Below are 12,616 nucleotides of genomic sequence, written 5' to 3'. Positions count from 1 at the left end.
ATAGTTTCGGAATTGACGCCACGTAGGACACTGCAGTTGAACGTTGTGGCTGAGAGGCGTAAGCGAACCTTGTTGGCCATGGTTTGTTCCATGATGAGTCGTGCTTCACTAACTATCTCATTTCTAGGGGTATGCCTTAGACACTGCCGCCCATATCCTTAACTTAGTTCTTTCGAAGAAGGTTGCCAAAACACCTCACGCAATGTTGACAGTGAAGGCTCCCACGTTGGCACATATAAAGGTTTAGGGTTGCGAGGCTTTCGTAAGAGTAGACACTCATGCCAAAACATCCCACGCAATGTGTGCCTTCTTCCTCTCTCAAGTATTACCCTCTTGCTAGTGGGTGTTTGTAGGCCATTAAAGGAGTTACACTTATGACTCTAAGCTCAAGGAAGAAGCAAGATTAAAGCAAGCAACAAGAGGTAATCTTCTAGATCTGTTTTATCATGTTAATTTTGAAACATATATCTTAGATCTAGGGTTAGAAAGTCTTGGATGAATGCATGTACAATTAGAGAAACCTAAATCTAAGCATTAGGGTTTACATGAGCACATAGGATGTTCTTGTGGCTCAAACCCATCAGAAATCTATTATGTTACGTTTGATGACAATTACATAAATAAACATCAAAGAGGTTAGATCTATGGATTAGAGGAACAGATCTGACCTTAGAAGGTCATTTGAATATGAGCATGGAATGAACTCGCCGAGTCCATGAGCAGACTCGACGAGTCGAGTCGGGGTTACCCCACGATTCGTGACAGGTGTAACTCGTCGAGTGGAAGGAAGACTCGATGAGCCATGAGAGCCTGAAAGGATTCAGAGGACCCGCTTGGACTCGCCGAGTCACCTTTGTACACTCGACTAGTCAGGTCAAAGTTGACCGTTGACTTTCGTTGACTTTAGGGTTCTGGTCAAGACTGATTCTAGAGAGTTTAGGGAAGGGTAGAATAGCCTTCTACGCAGTCTGTAGAGATGAGATCATGGGAGAGTATTGATCGGGAATGTTATTTGAATAATACGAGGAGGCTAGGTCGGGACGTTGAGCACGAGAGTTTATCCGACTTCATTGAGGTGAGTCTTCTCACTATACTTTACGTAGAGTGGTAATTAGAGTTATGTGACAAAGTATTTTGTATGCTTTTGCATGATGTGATTTCTATGTGATTTATGCTATATGTGCCAGAGTTTTCAGAGTTAGGACCGTGGTCCTCAGAGTTAGGGCCAAAGGGCCCACAGATTTATGGGACTGGAGGGTCCCACTGGGACACATTGACCAGAGGGTCAACCAAAGTTATAGCCTCGAGTGGCTGATATGTATTGTGTGTGGTATTTTGGGGAACTCACTAAGCATTTAAGCTTACAGTGTTGCGTTATGTCTTTCAGGTACCAGTGAGGATCGCGGGAAGGCGCCGGCCTGATCATTACACACACGAGGAGTTTTTTATATTTTGATCTTGGGATTTGCTGTTATTTTTGACTATGTGATACAATGGTGTTTTTATAACAATTATGAATGAAAATGTGTTTTATAAAATGTGAAAAATTATTTTGAAATTTTGGGCGTTACACTATCAGTGAGAGCTCTTCTGCGGAGAGGCTGGTAGAGTTGTATGTGAGGGAGGTGGTATCGTGGCATGGAGTGCCGATCTCGATTGTATCAGATCGGGATGTACGTTTCACTTCCAGGTTCTGGAAGAAGTTCCACGAGGAGTTGGGCACGAGGCTACATTTCAGTACCACTTACCACCCTCAGACGGACGGACAGAGTGAGCGGACGATTCAGACGCTCGAGGACATGCTTCGGGCATGTGTGTTGGACTTCGGAGGGAGTTGGGACACGTAGTTGCCGTTGGCTGAGTTTTCCTATAACAACAGTCATCATTCGAGCATTGTTATGCCTCCCTTCGAGTTGTTGCATGGGAGGAGGTGTCAGACTCCCATCGGTTGGGGAGAGGTAGGGCAGCGAGTGATGGGCAGCACTGAGATTGTGCTTCAAAAGACAGAGCAGATACAGCAAGTCAGGCAGAGGTTGTTGATAGATCAGAGTTGCCAGAAGAGTTACACGGATAGGCGACAATCCGAGCTCGAGTTTCAGGTCGGGGACTTTGTACTCCTGAAAGTGTCTCCTTGGAAAGGAATGATTCGATTCAGGAAGAGGGGCAAGCTGGGCCCCCGGTATATTGGGTCGTTCAGGGTGACTGCGAGGGTGGGCAGGGTAGCATATCAGTTGGAGCTACCTGCGGAGTTGAGTTAGATACATGATACCTTCCACGTGTCTCAGCTGAGCAAGTGTATAGCCGACGATTCGGCAGTGGTACCATTGGAGGATATTCTGGTGGATGTGAGCCTGAATTATGTTGAGAGGCCAGTCGCGGTGGTGGATCGGAAGATCAAGGTTTTGAGAAATAAGAAAGTGCCACTGGTTCTGGTTCAGTAGCAGCATCGAAAAGGATCCGAGCTGACCTGAGAGCCTAAGGCGGAGATGCGGAAGCTCCATCCAGAGCTTTTTGTAGAATGAGACTTCGGGGGCGAAGTCTGTTTCTAGTGCGGGAGAATTGTAACATCCGGATTCCCAAGTATCTTATTTTAGGTATTTATCTTGAGATTTAGGGAGGGCCTCGGCGAGTAGGCGCTCAGACTAACCGAGCAGGATCGCGAATTTTGTCTGGATTAATGACCGGACTCGACGAGTCGATGAGTGGACTCGGTGAGTCCGCGTTTTAAGTGAAACCCTAATTGTCAGGGCCTGAGCCCTGTTTAAAGGCCCTTATGGCCGTCATTTGCGGCCATTACTCCCCTGTGAAAACCCTAGAGAGCAAAGAGAGCTTCGAGAGCATTTTGGAGGCTAATTCTTCATCCTTTGGTGTGATCTTCCAAGAAGGAGTGGGAAAATCCAAGCTAGATCGATTGTGGAGCTTGGATCTGTGTTGTGTACACTGAGATTCACGTTTTGAGGTACAAGTTCCTTCCAATTTCGTGTATTTGATAGATTCCTTGAATCTAGGGTTTCCTTTGTGCCATTTTGAGTTGGATTGTGAAGCATTTGGGGTCCCTTTGGGTATAGATGATAGATCTGGACCTTGAGAGGTCTAAAAGGTCCCAAGCTTCCAGATTTATGGGGTTTCATGTGAGCCTTGAGAGTAGAACCCCATTTTAAAGGTTATTTCTCCATTTTTGGTCTTATAAGCATTGCATGAACGTAAAGTTTGAACCTTTACGTGACTTTCGAGTGTTAGGAGGTTAGATCTATAGGTTAGTGAACCAGATCCGACCTCAAAGGATCGTTTGAGTGTTCTCATGGGAGGAACTCGCCGAGCCCATAAAGGACTCGACGAGTCGAGTCAGGTTGCCCCGCGATTTGCGACCTGTGATAACCCGTTGAGTGTAGGGTTGACTCAGCGAGTCGAGTAAGGACCAGGGGCTAAGAGGACATGCATGGACTCGCCGAGTCGTACGAGTGCACTCAACGAGTCTGGTCAAAGTTTGACCATTGACTTTTGTTGACTTTCAGGGTTTGGTCAACAATTGAGCTTGAAGACCATTTGAAGGGTAAAATGGTCTTTTAGCCTTCTTAGAGGACATGGAAGAGACTATTCTAGCCTGGAGAGCCATTATTGATTTGAGATAATTGTTTATGTGTTTAGGCAGAGGCTAGATCAGTGTATCCGTGTGCGAGATTATTCGAGATAGCTGAGGTGAGTCTTCTCACTATACTGTACCTAGAAGGGTACCTATGTGTAACCGGAAGGTCTTATATGTGCTATATGATGATATGTGATATGTATGTGTTATGTATGCTATGTATGATAAGGACCGGAAAGTCAAGATGAAATGGACCGGAAGGTCAAGAGGACATGGACCGGAAGGTCAGGAGGTTACGGACCGGAAGGTCGATACGGGTAGGACCGGAAGGTCTACCGGGATATGGGACGAAAGTCTCCTAAGACACTTGGACCGGAAGGTCGCACAGAGTTATGGCCTGGAAAGGCGTATGTGTTGTATGTGGTATTTTGGGGAACTCACTAAGCATTTATGCTTACAGTTGTTGTGTTGGGTGTTTCAGGTACTAGCGAGGACCGTGGGAAGGCGCCAGCATGATCCGTACACACTGAGCGGATTTATGTAGTTGAGATTCTAGGATTTGTTTGTTATGATGACATTAGATACAGTTGTTGGATATTGTTTTTTGTGATTGAAAATTTGACTTAAAAATGAAAAATTGTTTTAAAAATTTGCATCGTTACACGATCAAGGGCGGAAGTAAGGGTTGTAGACTTTTAAAATGGACGCACATGCACCAAATTATAACAAAACTCATTTTTTTCGTTTAAATATTATTTAGGTCAACTTTTTATTGGAAAAAAAACTAAATATACCATTGCTCATGATTTTTCGTCCTCTTTCCACAGAGATCTATATTGTTAAACAAAAAATGATTTTTTTTTCAAAATAATCCACTTCATTTCTTTGTTTTTTGAAAAATTAACGCCTCTATATATATATATATATATATATATATATATATATATATATATATATATATATATATATATCAAGGTTCTAAAAAGCTTATCATGGCTTCGTCATGGCGCACCACGACTCCAAGGCTTGGACATGCCACCAAGCTTTGCCAAAACGCCGCCTTAACTCATATATGTGTATAAAAATGAATAATAGTTGAAAATACATATAAAAATATTAATTATATAGAAAATTGCCGCATTAAGTCACGCCTTACAAACATCATGACACGCCAAGGCTCGGAAAAGCTTGAGGCTTGACATTGCCGCCAAGTCACGCCTTACGTTTTTTAGAACCTTGTTATATATATATATATATATATATATATATATATATATATATATATATATATGTATTCATATCTTTTGGTACTCTTCAAACATAGATTCATATTGATATAAAAAAACGAAATTTCAGTATAGATTCACATTGTGAATCTGAGCAGATTCACAATGTGACTAATACAATAAATCAGATTCACATTGTGAATGTTCAAATTAAAATATTTACAGTTTAGATTTACAATATGAATCTGAACTAATCGAGAGTTTTTTTTAATCGTTGATGATGTTTGTTAATAGAGGACAAAATATTTTTGGTATAATTGGTTTTTTTATAAAAATAAACATAAATATTGAAAAAAAAGCTACAAAACGAAGTGGGTTTATTATTTTTTTTTTAAGTATGTTTTTACATATCAACATGGATATCTATGAAAAGAGCACGAAAATGTGTGCAACGGTCTATTTTTTTTTTTTCATAAAAAAAACGTGGCTTAAAAAATTCAAACGAATAAAGGTGAATTTTTTGTAAATATGTGAGTTTTATGGTATAATCCGTTGTATGTGCGTCCAATTTACAAATGTACATTCATTCCATTGTCGTTGATCGGTTTAAATTTCAAAGCTAACGATTGGTTCCTTGGATGCTTTTTAATAATCGTTATCTATTAACCATCACTATATATATATATATATATATATATATGGTTGGGTTCAACAAAGAACCGTTTTAAACCTTAGAACTACATAAACAATTTTATTCTCAACTTTTAGAGCAATTTTTTCATAAAAAAAAGACTAAAAATATAAGTATTTATAACTTTTTGTCTTCCATCAATTGATATTGAATTTGACAAAAAAAAAAAAAAAAAAAAAAAAAAAAAAAAAAAAAAAAAAAAAGCAATTTGATCTGTTCAGATTCAAATTTTGAATATGTACGGATTCACACTGTTAATTTATGTGAATTTATGCAGATTCATACAGTAAATTCATACAAAGTTAATGATATATAGTGTGGATTCACAATGTAAATCTGAACAGATAAAAGAAATAAAAATAAACTATTAAATTTGTTATCAATGGAAAGAAGATAAAAAGTTATTAATTTCTATATTTTATAACTTTTTTTTATAAATAATTAGATCTGAACTTGAAAAAATAATGGTTCTTTGTTTCCAAGGTTTAAAATGGTATATATATATATATATATATATATATATATATATATATATATATAAAATCAATAGTTGGTATTCCTTCCTTAGACGACCAATCTTTTATATATATATATATATATATATATATATATATATATATATATATATATCAACTTGAAATATAGAAGTTAAATATAAAACTTGTTTTTTCGATCCACAGTTTATATATATATATATATATATATATATATATATATATATATATATATATATATATATATATATATATATATATATATATATCCATTTTGTATATGTGTCGTCTCTTAAAATGCTTTTTCCTCCTAATTTGAATTAGCTTTTTATCCTTCTATCCCATGAATATCTCCCATCTTTCGTTTACAGTTTCCATGATTATCCCCTAATTTACGCACAAGTTTATGTCTAATTGAATGATTTCAAAATTCATTTCAAGTTTTATCTTCATATTTAAATTTTCAAATCGAGGAGAATGGCGAAACATATGCATCCAGTTTGAGGAGAATAGCAGTGATTTGATTACAGGAAGTCAAAAACATCCTCAATACATGATTTTAGAAGCAGGTAATAACACTTGATAATGTTGTTTTCCAACTAAATTTAACTTTTTTTATAGTTATTCGAGAAGTAAAACGTCTTAGTTCGACCGATGCGTCTTCTATTTCTTTTTTCTTCTTTCTATACGTTTTTGATCCATTAGACTTACTTGAATGTATTCCAAACTAAAAGCTACAACATTGATGAATTGGTGTGCGACTTCAGTGATGGAGAAGTGCCTGAATAAATCCTTGCATCATTTGTCTGCCAAGTGTTTGCTAGAATGCTTGAATGAAATATGAAATATGTAATGGTGGGTAGTGGTTGTTTTTTTTTCTTTGTATATGGTATTATTTTAAAATATTTTATTGTCATATTCTTTTATTCAATTTTATTTTTACTGTTTTCGATTACCATTGTTATAAAGATGATTTTTCAAAAGGTGAACTATTTTGTTTTAGTTGTAAACTAATTTGATTTTGTTAGTGCAAAATTGTAGATCTCCTGGATCAAAAATGTGTTAAGAAGAAATGAAAGAGTGTCTGAGCATGTTTTCTTGGAATCTAGAATTATTTACTTGGATTCTTGAAGCCCTAAAGGTACATTTATATCATTCAACTGATATTGTTTTTGGAATAAGGTATGCATTTAACCTTTTTATTTATCTAGGATTTTATAGGGGGCGTTCTAGCTTGCTTAAACTATGACATGAAATTGGAATTAGGATTATTTGATGAAAAAGAATTATGCTAACTTGAATACTTAATTCAGTAATGCTAGAAATGTTGGAAATTGGTCAGATGTAATTAAGTATTAATATATAATTACAAAGAAAATAAAACTTGAAAGTATGTTACCAATATGTGAAATGCAAAGAAGCTTGGAATGGAATCACTAATTCCATTTTTGAACAAAATGAAAATAAATGCAAAATTTTAGTTAAATTAATCCAAGAACCTATGTTTGAGGTTGAATAACTCGATCTTTAATGTAGGAAGGCATGTAATTTTTTTGCTTTAAATTGTCGCCCAAACAAAAATAGAACATAGAAAAAAAATCAAACTAATCCGACTTAATTTGAGAGAATGATGTGTGTTTAAAGTTGAGTAAAATTATGCACAAAACTGGAAAGCTGTGTCTAAAGTATTCAGATGTCATTTTTAGGGTTGCATAACTTGAGTTATACACATCCAAATCATTTCATTATTGAGCCAAAAATTTAGTCGGAATGAGAGGAAGGGGCAGCAAGTTTATTTAACTCATATGGATATCGTACAAACAAGATACGAGAGTTTAAAGTTAGCTACATGCTAACTTTTGGTGTTGTCAAAAAATGAACAACTTGACTTTTATTGACATTTTGATAAATTTGAATTTTTTTAATAAATTGAATGGAATTAACTTAGAGTAAGTTAATAAAATGTGAGATATAAGATTTAACCAAAATATGACAAGTTTCGGTTGAGAAAAATGGAATTTTACTTAATTTTAAAAAGACGTAAAATTATCGAAATTTTATAAAAGACAAAATGAAAAATATATAATATATTGATATCTAAATGTTTGTATGCTTTGGAAATAAAAGTTGGGGTTTTTGAGAAGCTGATTTTGGTAACATGGTATGATATTATTAAAATTTCGAAAATTATTATTTAAAAAAGAGGGAAAAGGTGTTCCCATTATTATTTTTCAGCATTTACATTTTCACATTTGAGCAAACATTCTTTATTCTTTCAATCTATTGTTTGCAAATAACTCAAGATTATCATTGAATTTCAGGGAAGGGATGATTTTCTAGTAACCCTTAACGTGTGCTTGAAACAATCACAGAAGAAACATCTTTTATTGAAGGAAACCACTTGACTTTTTTTCCACAAAATACTTCCAAGTGTTTTCATTATTTGCAAAGGAACCAAAGATTGGGATGTAAGATTCTTATGCTTGAAAAAATGGTTTGAAGCGGTGGTTAGTTTGTTAAATGAATAATCAAAAGAGGATAACTCTGAAAGGAACAATACTTGAAACAATTGAAAGTTTATAATGTAAAAAGAGTTTCAATTACTTGTGTTTTAGTTTTTGTGGTTTACAAGTTAACAATGGATCCATTTTTTTTTATGGATGCATCGTTTGGTCAATGTGGATGAAAAGAATGATGATAAGGTATAAAATCTCATATGAAAGTCAAGGATGGGTATAATGTTAAATAATCAATACAAAAGTCTAAAAGGCATAAATCTTTGAAATTTCACAAATTTTATAAATTTTTTATTCGTGGTTTCCACGGGTTGTAACCTAGTGTGTGTGTGTGTGTGTGTGTATATATATATATATATATATATATATATATATATATATATGGGAGAGTTCAATTGAGAAAAAAAAAGTTGAGAATGGGGGAATCATTCTCAGCCACTCATTTATTTTTGCCGCAAAAGCCTCCGTCATACCAGCGGAAATGGGAAAAGAATAGACATGTGTTTTCCAACAAAACATATTTCCTTAAACTATGCTAATCATTACCTTAATATATACAAAAACATAGTCTTTTTCGTTTTTTTTTTTAATTTTTAAGAAGCTAATTTTATCGAAAAGTTATTTTAAATATACCAAAATTCATGATTTTTTATTCTCTATAAATAGACATCCATATTGATATAGTTTTAAAATAAAATAAAAATTTATTTTTTTTTATATTTTCAGCTATCGTTATTCATAAGTGAATAAAAATGAATCAAGTTTTTTCTACAGTACATTTGTTATTCACTTATGAATAAAAACTATGATTAATCTTTTTTTTTTTACATTTTAAGTATCATTCATATATGAATATAGCATATACTAAACATAGTATATTCATATTTGAATATTAGACGATTCATTCACTTGTGAATATTACATAGTATATATTCACTTGTGAATATTAGATGGTATATTCACTTATGAATATTAGATAATATTTTCATATCTGAATATTACATAGTATTACATGGTATATCAAATGTGAATAATACATAGTATATTCACTTGTGAATATTAGATGATATATTCACCTATGAATATTACACAGTATATTAACATATGAATATTACAATGTATTTTCACAAATATATATGATTTTTATATGTTACTCACATATGAATAACATACAGACTCGCATATTCGTTTTTTTGTTTTAATAATCATATACTGATTCAAGCGAGAAAACATATTCATATATGAATATAACGTGGTAATTTAGTTTATGCATTTCATCAAACAGTTGAAGTGCATACAAGTTAACTATTTTAAAAATGTTAAAAACATCAAGTTATCAATTCAAAATCATCATATACTTCCGATTTCAACTTCAGATGCGACACCTATGTCTGATCGATTTCTCATTTTGATTTTGATTTCCGAAAATCAGATTGGGAACCTGTGAGTATCGATTCTGAGTCCTTCAATGTCGACCGTGACTGCGAGTCAAGAACTCTGATTCCAATTTCATGAACAGCGAAGAAATTCCGATTCCAACTGATTTCGTTTGCGAATCTGGGAAATTTCAGTTCCAAACTTTAACAAATCGATGAAACTGATGAATTTGGGTTGCGAATTTGTCTTGAACGACGAACCTCCCATCTACGAATATTGATGATTAATTAACACTGGATGACATTGATGATGGTTTAGTTGAAAAAATTTGGATGATTGTTGAAGGTTGGAGGAGAAATTTTGAGGATGAACGAACTGTTATCGAAATCTCTATAGTTGCGTATTTGACATTGAAGGTTATTAACATATTTACAAGTTTGTCACCGTGTCTTTTTATGCTTATATAAATGAGTGGCTGAGAATGATTCCCCCATTCTCAACTTTTTTTATTTTCTCAATTGAACCCACCTATATATATATATATATATATATATATATATATATATATATATATATATATATATATATATATATATATATATATATATATATATATATATATAAACTGTGGATTGAAATACAAACTTTTATATTCAACTTTTATATTTCAAGTTGATATTTTATAAGTGGGAGGAAATATTATATCATACAAGCTGGGTCGAAGGTTTAGCTTTAGGCGAGCAAATGGGATTAATAGGAGAAGGGTATATGTGAAGATGAGGAAGATCCAGCTGTCCAAAGCAACTCAAGTCAAATCCATAATTACATTTAATTTTTGGTCAAATATGATGAGTATTGCGTTTGTTTCTGTTTTAAAATATTATATAAAAAGCCGTTCAAAAATATTAATATAAAGTAAACTTACTATTTTCCTTTTATGTTTTAGATATTGTCGGATGAGGTTACTTATAATCACTTTTTTAGGACAATTAATTAATTGTTTGGTAAGCCTAATTTAAAGTAAATTGAATATTGTTAATTTTAGATAAACTAATAGTTGAAGGCTTTAACTTTAACTTGAATATTAATTTTCGATAAAAATAATTTGTAGATCTTGAAAAGATTAATCTGCATTTTTGGTCCCTATGGTTAAATTATGGATGGAGTTCAAAATCTTTTCAGCTTGTACCACTGATCCAAAATCGAATTTTTTTTTGTGGTTATGGTCCTTGTCTAATATAAAAAGACTATTATACCATTTTAATTTGTTTTTTGCATTTTTATATTTTATTTTAGGATTTTTATAATTAAAAAATAAAAATAAAACCCCACCTATGCACCTTTCTCTCTCTCACACACACATACATCATCTCTTATCGTCTACGTCATCTTCATCTTCACTAAAGATTAAAAAACATATATATATATATATATATATATATATATATATATATATATATATATATACCTACAACTCAAAACACACACATACACACAACATAATAAAAATAGAAGGATTTCCATGGGATCTCCATTTTCAAGTATGAAGCTTCAGTTTGAGGCAAACCCACCTGTAACATCCATAAAATTTCAAACCAATTTAAACCTTTCAAAACATATTAAGTTCATCAAACATTACAACGTTGTTTTCAAAATATTATTTATCAGAGTATCCCAGAAACAAAATCATATAAGTGAGGAGCGGTACGATCACGCATTTGCCTTGCCACGATCTCCTGATATACCTGAAACAATAAACTGAAACTGTAAGCCCAAAAACTTCGTGAGTTCCCCCAAAATATCAACCACATACATCCATAATCATACCATATCATATCACAATACAGAGCAGCCATGCATATCGAGTCTACAGTGTGACTGGTCCGCCCGCACCGGGCCTTCAGTCTAGCTGGTCCACCCTCTGAGTCTAAAGTATGACTGGTCTGCCCGCACTGGGCCTTCAGTCTGTCTGGTCCACTCTCCGAGCCTTGGCACGTCTGGACCGCCCTCTTGGGGCCTTCAACCTATCCGGATCGCTCGCTGGGCCTTCGGTCTATCCAGTCCGTCCTAGGTATGTTGGCCTACAGCACAAAGCAGGACCCGCATCAACCCAACCCTAATCAAACAACCATGTGCACATAAATAGGTAATCACATAACTATCCACAACCAAACAAACCGATCCAGCATATCATATAGCATAGCAACATCCTAACCAAGATACCGACCTAACTATTCACTAGCATAGCACCATCCTATATACCAGGATACCGACCTAAACCAGGTCACTAACATAATACCATCCTAATTACTAAGATGCAGATCTAACAAATCAAAAACATATCAAACAGTTACCCGAATTCAAATCCGATAAAGGGCCGGCCTTGGTGCCTTACACCCTGTTGATATAGTGAGGATAACTCACCTTGCAACTGCCGAACCGTACCACGAAAGCACTGGCCCGAAGCAATACTCCAAACTCCAACACATGATGCCATCAATGGACCCTGACATAAATATCCAAAATACCATAAACCCTTGAAGGTCAAACAGGTCAAAGTCAATATCCTAGCCAAAGTCAACCTTCCTGATTGACTCTACTCGCCGAGTCAACCCATCAACTCGTCAAGTTCTCAAACTCATAAAACTCTCACAGCACGAATCAACTCGCTAAGTCACGCCAAGACTCGTCGAGTCCAACGATCTCTGAGTCCCATCCTGTCCAAC

At 34.5% G+C, this 12,616-nt stretch overlaps 1 long non-coding RNA gene across 1 annotated transcript; it reads left to right on the top strand.

Annotated features, from left to right (window-relative positions):
• The first annotated feature begins 6,356 nt into the window (after positions 1–6,356).
• Positions 6,357–8,547, top strand: LOC145072109 (uncharacterized). The gene is made up of 3 exons (XR_013690925.1): positions 6,357–6,566; positions 7,039–7,138; positions 8,319–8,547. It is a non-coding gene; the product is annotated as an uncharacterized LOC145072109 (long non-coding RNA).
• The last annotated feature ends 4,069 nt before the right edge of the window (positions 8,548–12,616 follow it).

The sequence above is a fragment of the Lactuca serriola genome, chromosome 9, assembly GCF_051521515.1.
Source record: "Lactuca serriola cultivar US96UC23 chromosome 9, Lser_US96UC23_V15, whole genome shotgun sequence".
NCBI classification, from domain to species: Eukaryota; Viridiplantae; Streptophyta; class Magnoliopsida; order Asterales; family Asteraceae; genus Lactuca; species Lactuca serriola.
The sequence above is the reverse complement of the archived record's forward strand: the minus strand, read 5'-3'. Positions and strand labels throughout refer to the sequence as shown.